General features: G+C 44.4%; 1 long non-coding RNA gene across 1 annotated transcript; it reads right to left on the reverse strand.

Moving 5' to 3' along the window:
* Positions 1-857: 857 nt before the first annotated feature.
* On the reverse strand, positions 858-3688 carry LOC117836077 (uncharacterized). The gene is made up of 5 exons (XR_004636013.2): positions 2918-3688; positions 2754-2801; positions 2450-2529; positions 1841-1916; positions 858-1086 (listed from the first exon to the last, which is right to left on the reverse strand). It is a non-coding gene; the product is annotated as an uncharacterized lncRNA (long non-coding RNA).
* Between the last annotated feature and the right edge of the window lie 8598 nt (positions 3689-12286).

Genomic DNA, 12286 nt, shown 5'->3' on the forward strand with positions numbered 1-12286 from the left:
CAACAATTTTGATTGAAATTTGAACTCCTGCTGACCAGCGCACCGGAACGTACGACGGCCTAATTTGTAGTTGCGTCGGATGAATTGTTCGAGCTTCTCGGAAATGGTGTTGTTCTTATTTCATACTATTTTCAAGCCGGCAATCATCGCAATGCAGTAGCTAGAAGGTGAATAATTGTGCCCATAATTGAAAACGAATTCAATTTATGATGGATTCTTATAGCCTTTCTTTTCAATTACTGCTCTACGTGAGGATGAGCGAGCCATCCACACTTCGACATATTCATGCTGATGTTCATGCATTGGTGAATAACGAGGCGAATGGAGTTCACAACCAACAGCTCAAAGGCTAGGGCCACTTGACGTATAAATTGGATTGTAGTTCATTCGGACCATAGAGAACAAACATGAGACATTTAGGTTGACATGTAAATCGGATTGTAGTTCATATGGACCACAAAGAATATACATAAGGCATTTAGGTTGATACGTATTTTTGAACCCGTAGAAATGCACGGACGTATACCTATAGTTGGGCTAGGGTTGCTTCACACGCCAATGCGCAAGCTTTTGCGGGTGTCAACCAGGAGCTCCTATGTCTACCGGAAGATGGTTAAGGAATTAAACTATAAAGCCCAGCAAGGCCAGCTGCAGAGTTCAGTTTCGTTCCGCGTCAGACTCCTTTAACCCTGTTGGATATATAGCAGGGCGCTATTATATTTGAGCGCGCCTTCGACTTTTTGGACTTTTTTAGGGCGCTTTTTTCCCGCGTGATACCGGTTCATAACTGACTGCTGCATTTTTTTGACTTTTTTGCTGGCCACGAGATTTAAAGTGAGATACTAACAGGTGGGCACTTGCAACTTAAAGTTTCAAGTTTAATATACTAATATATAATTTTTACATCTGATTGGCAAGATAGGCCCAACAAAAAAACACAAGTAGGAAGGAATTTGTTATTAAAGAAATTTGAGAACTAACAAATCAGTAATAAATAACTAAGTAAACTCCCGGTCTATTCGATCTTCAACTAAGAAACATTAAGCACCCTAAAATGAATCATCTCCTCATGAAGAACTGGAGCACCTGTTAATAATAAACATAGAATTATAGTAAGCTTTAGAGATGTTGGGATGTCGAAAAGGAACAGTTAGAAATGTTGAAGATCGTAATGACTTTGACAAGATTATTATTGAATCGTAAGAGATTAAATTTCTAAAACTGATGAACCTAATGGTGAAAAAATTGTTGAACAATACGAGGTTGAATATTCAGAATAGTTGAACCTATTTCTGCCAAATTGTTAGACCTTCATATTAGTGGTAACTAAAAAATGTTGGAAACTAGAAATGTTGGAAATATTCATCATAATAGATGAACATGCAGTTAGAAATGTTGAAAACATTTACTAGTCGTGCAATGGTAACAAAATGTTAGAAAGATGCAATTTTTGTATATTATAACCTTGATATATGTAAAAACAATGTTGGTCAATATCTAGAAGTGCTGGTGTGTGTCCAGAAATATGTTAAAGGAAAGTGTTTGTGCATGTAAAGAAATGTTAGTCATTCTCAAGAAAAATGTTGGTTAGAGTATAAAAATTGTTTGAATCACATATAAAAAATACTTGTGCATGTCAAACAAATGTTGATCGATATCAAGAAATGTTGGTGCATTTAAAAAGATGTTGGGCAACTTAAATAAATGTTGTGCAACACATAACTTGAAGAAAATGTTTGAGTGTGTTAAAAACTGTTGAAATTAGGCATCATGGCTTGACGGATAACAAAATTTCCATTCATTGCCACTCCATTCAAAGAAAATAGCAGAAGCTACATACCTTATTAATCAAGCCATCATCAACCACTTCACTGCTTATCTTTTTGAACAACTCATACATATTTCATTTACATTAACTGCAAAAACGTAGAAGAAAGTAAGCAAGGTAAGAATCCAATTATCATTTGTTCCTCAGAAGCATAGTTAGCAATGGAAGGTGTAAAAAGAGCACTAGAAGAAGAGCTAAGATTATCATTAACATGCTAAGATTTTTTGCACTTGTGTAGTCTTCTAACAGCTAGACTAGAAGAAGAGCACTGAAAAAGAATCATCCTACTCTGGATTTGTAAGCTAATTCAACAATTAACCAACACGATAGAGTAGTATTTCACACAGAAGAATGTTGAATACAATGCTTTAAAATGTTGAAACCTCACGCTGATCGAGAAGAATGTTGAAACCAACTAACATATCTGATGCAACAATTAAAGGATGGCAAGCAGCAGCCCCTTTCCAGTTCAAATAACTGAATTTCGTGAAAGTTGGCGTAACTAGTAACAAAAATATAACTTTACTGCCCATAAAAAAATGCTGATCAAGTATAAGAGTTACTGAGAACAAAGCATAGTAGAGTAGGCTGACAGCAAAAGAAGCCACTATATATTCTCACCTGATCTAGAAGAATGCCATTATTACCATCCAAAAAAAAATTCACTTGTAGACTGAGGCACCACTTGAGCCGGATCGATCCTATCAAGAATAAACAGTTATAGTTTGTCGTTCAGATAAACAAGTTCAACATATCAATTTTACTTGTAGCCTCTAATTTGATTACTTAAATGGAAACTAAAATAGAAATATCACAATCCCAATAAGAATAAAGCCTCAAGTTTCTGGTGTCCATAAAATGATGCACATAATCAATCAAATTACTGAACAGGGAGAAGAATGACACAAATGATGTCCATACTGACCTTCAACGTGATGAAAAAGCAGCTTGCATGAGGCACCACACCAGCCACCTGATGACAACACATAACCCCAAAGATAGATACGGTCAAATGCACCACTAATTCATGCTCAGAACGGACACAATGGTGATGGAAAACTGAAAGTTTGGAAGGTGTTGAACACGCACCATAGGTGCTTGACGTAATTTCTCATCACTCCTTATCACCTAGATTCCTGGCCGCGCTCTCCTTCCCTGCAATCCAGACCACACAGCGGACCAATGGCACACAGGGAACAAAAAAACTTATTGCAAAATGGGAAAAAAAAAACTCATCAGTGGAAAGACCCGCGACTTGGAATTTTCCCTCATCGAGGAACTGGAGGGCGCAGAGAGACATGGCACACAGGGAACAAAAAAACTTATTGCAAAATGGGAAAAAAAAAACTCATCAGTGGAGAGACCCGCGACTTGGAATTTTCCCTCATCGAGGAACTGGAGGGCGCAGAGAGACAGGGCATCAAGAAGTTGGCGTCTGCGGCCAGCGCATCTCCGTGTCCCAGGGCAGCAAGAGGTGAACGTGAGCCGATGGTCGAGCGGAGACGCATAATATCGGAGGGGCGGCCCGCCTGCGCGCTGAGGACGGCGGGCCCGCTGAGGACGCTCGCGGTGGGGCAGGAGGCGCCGCGGATAGGGCCGTCGGCAGTGGCGGCTTCAGCGGCGGGCCGGCAGAGAGCGGGGGGCGGCACGTGCGCCGGGGCGGCGAGGCCGACGTCGAGCATGGGGATGGCGGCGGCGTGTGCGCTGTGCAGGGGCGGGGATAAGGTTGAGGAGGACGGAGACGGATCCAACGGGAGCGGCGAGGGGATGGCCGCCGCCGGCCGGAGAGGGGCGAGGGGACGGCGAGGTGGGAGCGGCGGCATGGGACGGCGAGGTGAGCGAGCGAGGCGAAGCGGGTCACTGGCGCCGAGCGGAGGAAGGTGAGGTTCAGATTGGAACGGAACGGGAAAATCAAATTGGAACGGAACGGGAAAATCAAACGAACGGAAAAGAAAAAGTATGTGACTGAGCGTGAGGATCGGACGGTGGAGGCTCAAGATTGAAAAAATATTCCGGAAACATTGGAAGGTAAGATGGAAAAAATATTCCGGAAGATTGATAGGATTTCCATGTCAACTGTTCCATCATCTCGAACTTTTTTTATTTTTATATTTTTTATTTTAGCATTTTGCAAAAATATATAGTCAAACAAAAAATTGTAAAACTAGACTATTGTCGCCAGATGGGCCGGCGGATGGGCTTTATTGCCGCCGGCACGGGAAGACCTTTTTTAGGGTCAGCAGATCCGAGGAGCAGTTGGAAGAAAAATTGGTACAAGAAGCCGTGGATACACTTCTTGATAGTGGGTCTCGCGGGCAACCGACAAGGGATGGTCACAATAAAGTAGCCGATTCTAACATAATTTTGGAGGAGCCGGACGACGAAGCAGCGAGAAGTAGGTACGTACCTTAAGTCAATTCAGTTAAGTAAGGTAGGAAAGACTAGCTAGGATTGAAAATAGTTAAGCAGTCAAAAAAGAGGTTTTACTTAATGAACTAGCCTATCTGCCAAGCGGTTGGGCCGGCGGAACAGCCTTACCGCCGGCCCAACCGGCGACAAGGGGTACACCCCTCCACCTCATACTTTTAAAAAATTATAACTAATTCATATCAATTTGGATGGAGATAAATTTTATATAAAAATTGTAGATCTCGACGAGATCTACAACTATTTAGTTCAAACTTTTTTTCATTTAATGTCATATTGGTGCACAAATAATTGACACAAGTTTCAGATCTAAAATTCAATTTTTAGATCTGAAATTTGTGTTGATTATTTCAGCAATTAAATGGCTCCAAATGAAAACAGTTTGAACTACAAAGTTGTAAATTTCATTGAGGAATACAATTTTCATATAAAGATTATTTCTATCTGAGCTCATATGAATTAGTTATCATTTTTTGAATGTGTGCTGCCTAATTTCAGATCTAAAAATTGAATTTTAGATTTGAAACTTGTGTCGATTATTTGAGCACCAATATGATATCAAATGAAAAAAATTTTAACTACAACATTGTAGATCTTGTCGAGATCTACAAGTTTCATATAAAGTTTATCTCCATCCGAGTTGATATGAATTAGTTATGATTTTTTAAAAATGTGGTGCGGAGGAGTATACCCCTTGTCGCCAGCTGGGCCGGCGGTAAGGCGCTTCCGCCAGCCCAACCGCCGCCTGGACCGACGGTAATGCCCTTCCGCCGGCCCAGCCGGCGACAATAGCCTAGTTTTGCAATTTTTTCATCCGACTATATATTTATAAGAAATTAAAAAATATATATATAAAAATAAAAAAGTTCCCATCATCTCCCGCGGTCCCGCCAGCCCACCCAACAGGCTGGGCTCTGTTAAGCCGTAGCCCAACAGGCCGGGCTCTCTTCTTTTTTTCTTTAAAAATACTGTTTCACATTTTAAATTTTAGTCGGAATTAACAGTTTTAAAAAAGATACGTGGCGCACACAAGTGCACAACCATTATTGTTAAGTTTCAGGGGCATTTTATCCCAGTTGAAATACCAACCGGGACTAAAGTCTCCTCCCTTTAGTCCCGGTTGGACTTACCAACCGGGGGTGTTTTGTCCCGGTTGGAAACACCAACCGGGACTAAAGGCTCCCCTTTAATCCCGGTTGGAATTACCAACCAAGACTAAACCTTTAATCCCGGTTGGTAATTCCAACCGGGACTAAAGGGAGGGGCCTTTAGTCCCGGTTGGTAATTCCAACCGAGACAAAATGCCCCCCGTCCCACGCGACTCCCTCTCTGTCCACCTTATCTTTTCCTCACTCTTCCCCCTCCCTTATCCTCGCGCAACGCCTCCTCTCTCCCTCCATCGGTGCCTCCTCTCTTCCCTCTCGTCCTCTCTCCTCTCTGCGCGGCCGTCGTCCCCTCCCCTCTGCTGCCCCTCCCCTTCCCGCTCTGCTCGCCCCCTCACTGGCAGTAAGGAGCGGTAGTGGGTAAAGATGGCAGCGGATCGGGTTCGGGTCGGATACTCGCAGGTTTCGGGTTCGCGAGTTTCGATTTCGGTTCCCAAATTTCGCCTGCGGTTTTTCGGGTTCAGAGACCTGAAATACCGCGGGTTTGGTGCGGTTTTATAAAATCGCCCGCAGTTATCCATCGGAGCCCTGAAACAACTTGGCCCAATAGAAGCCCAATAGAAACCCTACGTATATAAATGCAAGAAACACTGTCCCGCTGCCTCCCGGCTCCAGGCTCCCGCACCGCAGTCGTAGGCGCCAGGTGGCCACGGCGCCACGCGCAGACGCACTAGTCCCCGCAGTCCCGCACCGCACATGGACAGCACGGCACACGCCGCATCGACGCACCCGCAGTCCACCCCGCCGTCATCCCCCGTCCAGCAGTCCCCCACCCCGCGCGGCCTCACTCCTCCCGCTAGCATCCCGCCACCGTGGGCCGTCCCTAGGTCCCCGGTCGTGCTCCACCCCGGCATGGCGGTCCGGCAGCACGCCAGCACCCCACGTCCCCAGCTGCTGCTCCTCTGTGACTCCACCTCGTCGTGATTCCAGCAGTCCAGAGGTACGGCACATCCCTATTCCCTATTTCCCTTTCCCTAGATCTCGAATTTTACTGTTAATTCTTGGACTCTTGGTGGCATTGATCTTGTTCCTATGTTATAGCATGTCCAGAGGTGCTCCTAGATTCTTTGATTCCCTTTCGTGCTATAGCATGTTCTTGTGTTCCTTGTACCTTATGTGCTGACAGATCTTTAAATTTGAAGTAACTGCATTCCTATGTAGTATTGCATCTAACCTATCAATCAGAAAATGGTTGCAGATAGTACTATAGCATGTTCTTGCATCTAATCTGATAGGAAATAGTTTTAAAATTCCCATCAAATTAGTGAACAACATCTAACCTGTCAGATTGGATCCAAATTCCCATCTACTGATAACTTTGCTTTTAAAATGAACAGAAGGAAGTGAGCAATGTCAGCTCCTGGTGCTTCGAGTGGATCTCAAGCTGCTGCTGCATCTCAATCAGTGGGTTATCATCCTCAAACTCGTCGATGTCTTGCAGCCAATTCAGTAACACCGCCATCCAATTCAGCAGCACCGATAGCAACTGATTCTGCAAATGATGTTTTAGAGGTAGAAGATGATGTTCCTGTTGGTACTAAGAGGAAGCTAAGATCTGAAGTATGGAAAGACTTTGATTTGATTAATGTTAGTGGGGTTTGGAAAGCAAAATGTAAATGGTGTAAAAAAACAATTAGGTGGGGAGACAAGAAATGGTACAACTCACTTGAAGAATCATATTGCCGTATGTCAGGACAGATATACTAGAAAAGGTTTAACACAGTCAACTCTTAAATTATCTGCAAACCTACAAGATGGCACAGTCACATTAGAGAAGTATGTGTTCGATCAAGATGTCGCTAGGAAAGAACTTGCTTTAATGATTATTGTCCATGAGTATCCTCTTTCCATGTTGGACCATATTGGATTTCGCAAGTTTTGTGTAGCGTTGTAGCCAGCATTCAAGGTATAGAAACACAATTAGGAAGGATATCTTGGATATGTATCAAGTTCAGAAGCAATCTATGGTGAATTATATCAAGAAATTGAGTTATTGTGTTGTTGTTACTACGGACTTGTGGACAGCAAACCACCAGAGGAAAGGTTACATGGTAGTTACAACCCATTTTCTAGATGAAGATTGGAAGCTAAAAAGTTTTCTTATTAGGTAACTTTAAACATGTCATTTTTTTCTTGTGTTATGCATTTATTCCATTGAGAGCAAAGTGTCCACCACAATCACTTATTCACTTATGATATTTTCTTGTTCTAGGTTTATTTATGTTCCAGCGCCACATACAGCGGAGGTTATAACTAATGTTCTTCATGAAGTTCTCCTAGATTGGCATATTGAGAGGAACTTGTCCACTATAACTCTTAAAAATTGTAGTGTCAATGAAACCTTATGAAGAATATGATTGGCACTGATGGTGATGACCTTGCAAAGAACAAGGCTGCTATGGAAGGCAAGTTACCACTCCTCTCTTGTATGTTGAAGGGCAAATTAATTCGTATGCGTTGTGATGCACATATTTTAAATTTGATTGTGAAAGATGGAATGAGTGTCATGTAGAATGGAATTGATATAGTGCGTGATAGTGTTGCATACTGGTCGGTCACTCCTAAAAGATATGAGAAGTTTGAGAAAATGGCAGCACAAATGAAAGGAAAATATGGAAAAAGAATTGCTCTTGATTGTAAAACTAGATGGAACTCAACTTATAACATGCTTAACACTGCACTACTTTACCAAGATGTTTTTGAGCGCCTCGCTTCTCGTGCTCCATGTGTTCCATCTAAAGATGATTGGAAGCTTGCTAGAGAGCTTTGTGATAGGTTAAAGATGTTCTATGATGTAACTGAGCTACTATCAGGCAACTAGATATGTCACAGCTAACCTTTTCTTCCCCAAAATATGCAACATTTTTTTTGCAATTAGGAAGTGGCAAAGCAGTGATACTCCTAAGGTAGAAGAAATGTCTATTAAAATGAAAGAAAAATTCAACAAGTACTGGTCAGATGTGCATGGTTTGATGGCTGTTGTTGCTGTCCTAGATCCTAGGTTTAAATTGCAACTGTTGAATGCTCTTTTTCTCAAAATTCATGGGTTAGAAAGTGTAGCTATGGAAGCTGTCAACAAAGTGAAAGACTTGTTGTACAATCTGGTTTTGGATTACCAAGGTGCTATGGAGGATGTTGCCACAACAGATGGTGCTCAAACTAGACCTAGTGCTCCTACTATGGACGATGAGGATTAGATGGACACTTTTGATGATTACATGTCCAAGCAGCCAACTGTGACCTCCACTTATGTGCATACAAAGTTAGATTTGTACTTGGAAGAGCCACTGCTGCCTAGGACACAAGAGTTGGATATCATCCAGTGGTGGCAACATGCAGGGCTGAAATACCCAACATTACGAATGATTGCACGTGATGTCCTTGCTATTCCTGTGACAACGGTGGCATCCGAGTCAGTCTTTAGTACAGGTGGGAGAATAATTAGTCCACATCGTAGTAGGCTTGCACCATCAATGATAGAAGCACTTATGTGCATGCAAGCATGGTCTCATGTTGACATGTTGGGTAAGTCATAAAGTGCAATTTCTATAAGTATGTGTTCTGCATTCCGGATAAGTAATAAAACTAATTTGTGAATACTATATCAATGCAGGTTCTCAATCTACTTTTGTTGGTGCTTTGATGACTTGTCTGGACGAAAAAGATGAAGAAATGGTATTGTTGTTTGCTTCTATAGTTCTATTTTCAACTTGTGAATTTACACTATGTTCAACATTTTAGAGAGTTATTCTCTCTATTTTTATTTCACAGGATGAAGATGATTCCACAATAATGGATGAATGATGAACTGATCAAGCGAAGTTTAATTCCCCAAGTTGGCGTTGTTGTATTGTTATCTCTGTAATAATTGTAATTTCAATTGTTCCTGAACTTGTCCATAACCTTCAAGTTGCTACTTTATTGGTTATGTGCTTGTTGCTCTACTAGTTATCAAAGAGCTGATGCATTAGTGGTTGATGTTATTGTGCTATGGTCATCATGAAATGTCTTTTGTGATTTTGTGAAGCTCTTTGTTCTCCAATTGCTATGGTTTGAGCAATAGGAACGGAGGAAGGGAGGGAAAACAGAACCCAAACTTGTATTGTTACTAGTACATTGTACATTAACGGTGATACTGTTCTCCATAAACTCTATGTTGTATTGATGCTGTTACACTATATTGTACTGTTTAATTTCGGGTTTCGGTTTCGGGGATGGATTTTCACCCGAAACGGTTTCGGTTTTGGTTTCGGATTTTAGGTTCGGGTTTCGGTTTTGGGTGCCTAGGCACTCCACCCGATCCGAACCCGCTCCGTTGCCATCCTTAGCAGCGGGGTGAGGGCAGGGCGAGCAGCGGGTGCGGGCGGGCAGGCGGCTGAGCGGCGACGGGTGAGGGTGGAGCGGAGGTGGGCGGAGGCCGCCGGCCCATTTTTTTAAAATTTTTTTAACCTTTTTAGTCCTGATTAGTAATACCAACCGGGATTAAAGATGATCTTTAATCCCGGGTGAATAACCGGGATTAAAGAACCTCCTTTTGTCTAGAAAATTTAGTTCCCGTTAGATTTTTGGGATCTATAGCCCTATCCAACTGGGACTAAAGTCTCGTTTTCCACCAATGCGAACTAATAATTAATGCTAGCACCATGAAATGATGGATCGCATGCGCATGCTTGTGTGATGACGGGCCTGCTAAAATATGATAAGCAATAGGCCAATAGCGTCATCTTCATGTTAATCTTTTTTTCTTTTCTCGGTGCTCCATAAGGCTAGTCTAAGTGCATGTTTATTAAGAGTTCATGACTATTGAATAATATGTCACATCAGCAATTTTATTGACATGGCAAGTTCATTATGAGGAGAGAGTAGAGGAAGTTTCATCGTATGTGAGAGAAGTTTCGTCACTGTAAAATCCAGTAGACATAGTTGTCACGAAATTATGCATTGAGACTGATCTAATAATTTAAAAGTGAAAGTGAGAGGATTTGTCGTCTAGCCTGACCCCACTGTGTTTGGCTTTGTTATACACTAGCATCTATCGCATATGGTTCGTCTACAGACGAAAATTCACATCATATGTGGAGCCTCCCACGTCCACTCAAATATTTTTCTTTCGGAAGAACCAGTCTAACTTAATAATTTTTTTTACAATGGATGGTGGAGGTGGCACTAGCAGTAGCAGGTGACAGTTTTGGGGAACGTCTCTCAGTACCTTTCAAGTTCCTTCCCGGCAATAACATGGCTCGTAACCCTTGTGAGATTACCACTGGGCTGGCGACTACTGCAAATACCTCTAAGTAGGAGAGCCCAAACCAACCATAGCTACAACATAGGCTAGACCTTGACCTGTGCTTTGATTAGGGTGACAGATAAGGGGATTTTTTTAACCCTAGCCTGAAATTTGCTCCCACAGAAGTGTCGAACCCAGGACCTAAGGAGTGCTACTGAGGCCATCTAACCAATTCAGCTAGAGACCCTTTCGCAATAGATGTATTTTGAATTGGAGGGAATATTATTTTTTAGCGACCTGCCTTAGCATGTTTTTCATTAAGAGGAGGAGAAGAAATTGTTACATCCTAGCGAGTATAGTCATCGTCGAGGCCGCTGACGAGGGTGACGACGAGGAGCTTGTCGTCGACAGGCGCCCCGAGATCGCTGAGGCCGTCGGCCATACCCTTCAGGCACTTGCAGTACTCCATGATGCTGAGATCCCCTTGCTTGAAGTTGCGGAACTTGGCGTCGAGGATGATGATGCGCGTCTCCTTCTTGCCAAGGAACTGCGCCTCGATGGCGAGCCAGGTGGTGCGGGCCGTGGCTCCGCGGTCGCCGTGGGCCATGATGATGTCGGCGAGGTCCGTGGCGATGCTGCCGTAGAGCCACGAACGAACGACGCAGTCCATGCGGAGCCAATCTGCGTAGGGAACAGCCGGAGGGTCGCGGAGGACGTGATCCTGCAGTGAGTACTTGCCGACGGCGAGAAGGAACTGTTCACGCCAACGGGAGTAGCTGCCGTCGGAGTCGAGGACGACGAGGACGAGGCTGCGTACATTCTGGACAGTGGCAGCCTGGGCATGGAGCTGAAGAAGGGCTGCAGCTTCATGCATTAGTAGGGCACGGCGGGCGTCCAGGTTGTCGTCGGTGTCATCGTGGATGACTGAGTCGTTGTCGGAAGCCGGGTTGGCCTCCTGGCGGGCCGCGGCGGCGAGCGCCAGGGCCTCACGGAGGCGAGCCTCGGCGTCGTTGCGGCCCTAGGCGGCAGTGGCGGCCGCGGCCTCGGCGGCTGCGGCGCAGGCCAGGGCAGCGTTGCGCGTGGCTGACGCTGGGCGCGAGCGGCGTCCAAGCGTGCAGCGTCGGCAGCGGCCTCCTGGGGCGCGGCATCGGCGGCGGCCACGGCAGCGGCGGGAGAGGCGGGCAAGGAGCCGGCCATGGATCGTGTGGAGGGGCGGGGCGCGGGGAGCACGCAGGGGAGGCGCGGCGCGCGGAGGCGTGGGATCGCGCAAGCAGCGCCGAGAGGCGCGCTAGAAAGCGGAAGAAAAAGAATCGGGGGTGACCCGGACTCGTGATACCATGAAAGTAATAGGATTGCGTGGAACTAGTAGATTGATTAGGGATACGGGGATACAGTACATATATATAGGCGCCTGCATAGGGGCAGGCGCCTAACCCTAATCACCTAGGGCCGGCGCCCAGAGATGGACCGGCCTGGGCCTGCTATACATGGCCCACTCACGCAATAAACACAGCACATACATGTTACAATCTAACAGAGAAAGTGATGTCTCACTTAAAAAGATCAATGCTAAGTTTAATTACACAGCAACATCTTCGCGACCCGACAGCGTATCCAAAGCTAGTGCAATCGGTGCCATGG

Source organism: Setaria viridis, chromosome 9 (assembly GCF_005286985.2).
Source record: "Setaria viridis chromosome 9, Setaria_viridis_v4.0, whole genome shotgun sequence".
NCBI lineage: Eukaryota > Viridiplantae > Streptophyta > Magnoliopsida > Poales > Poaceae > Setaria > Setaria viridis.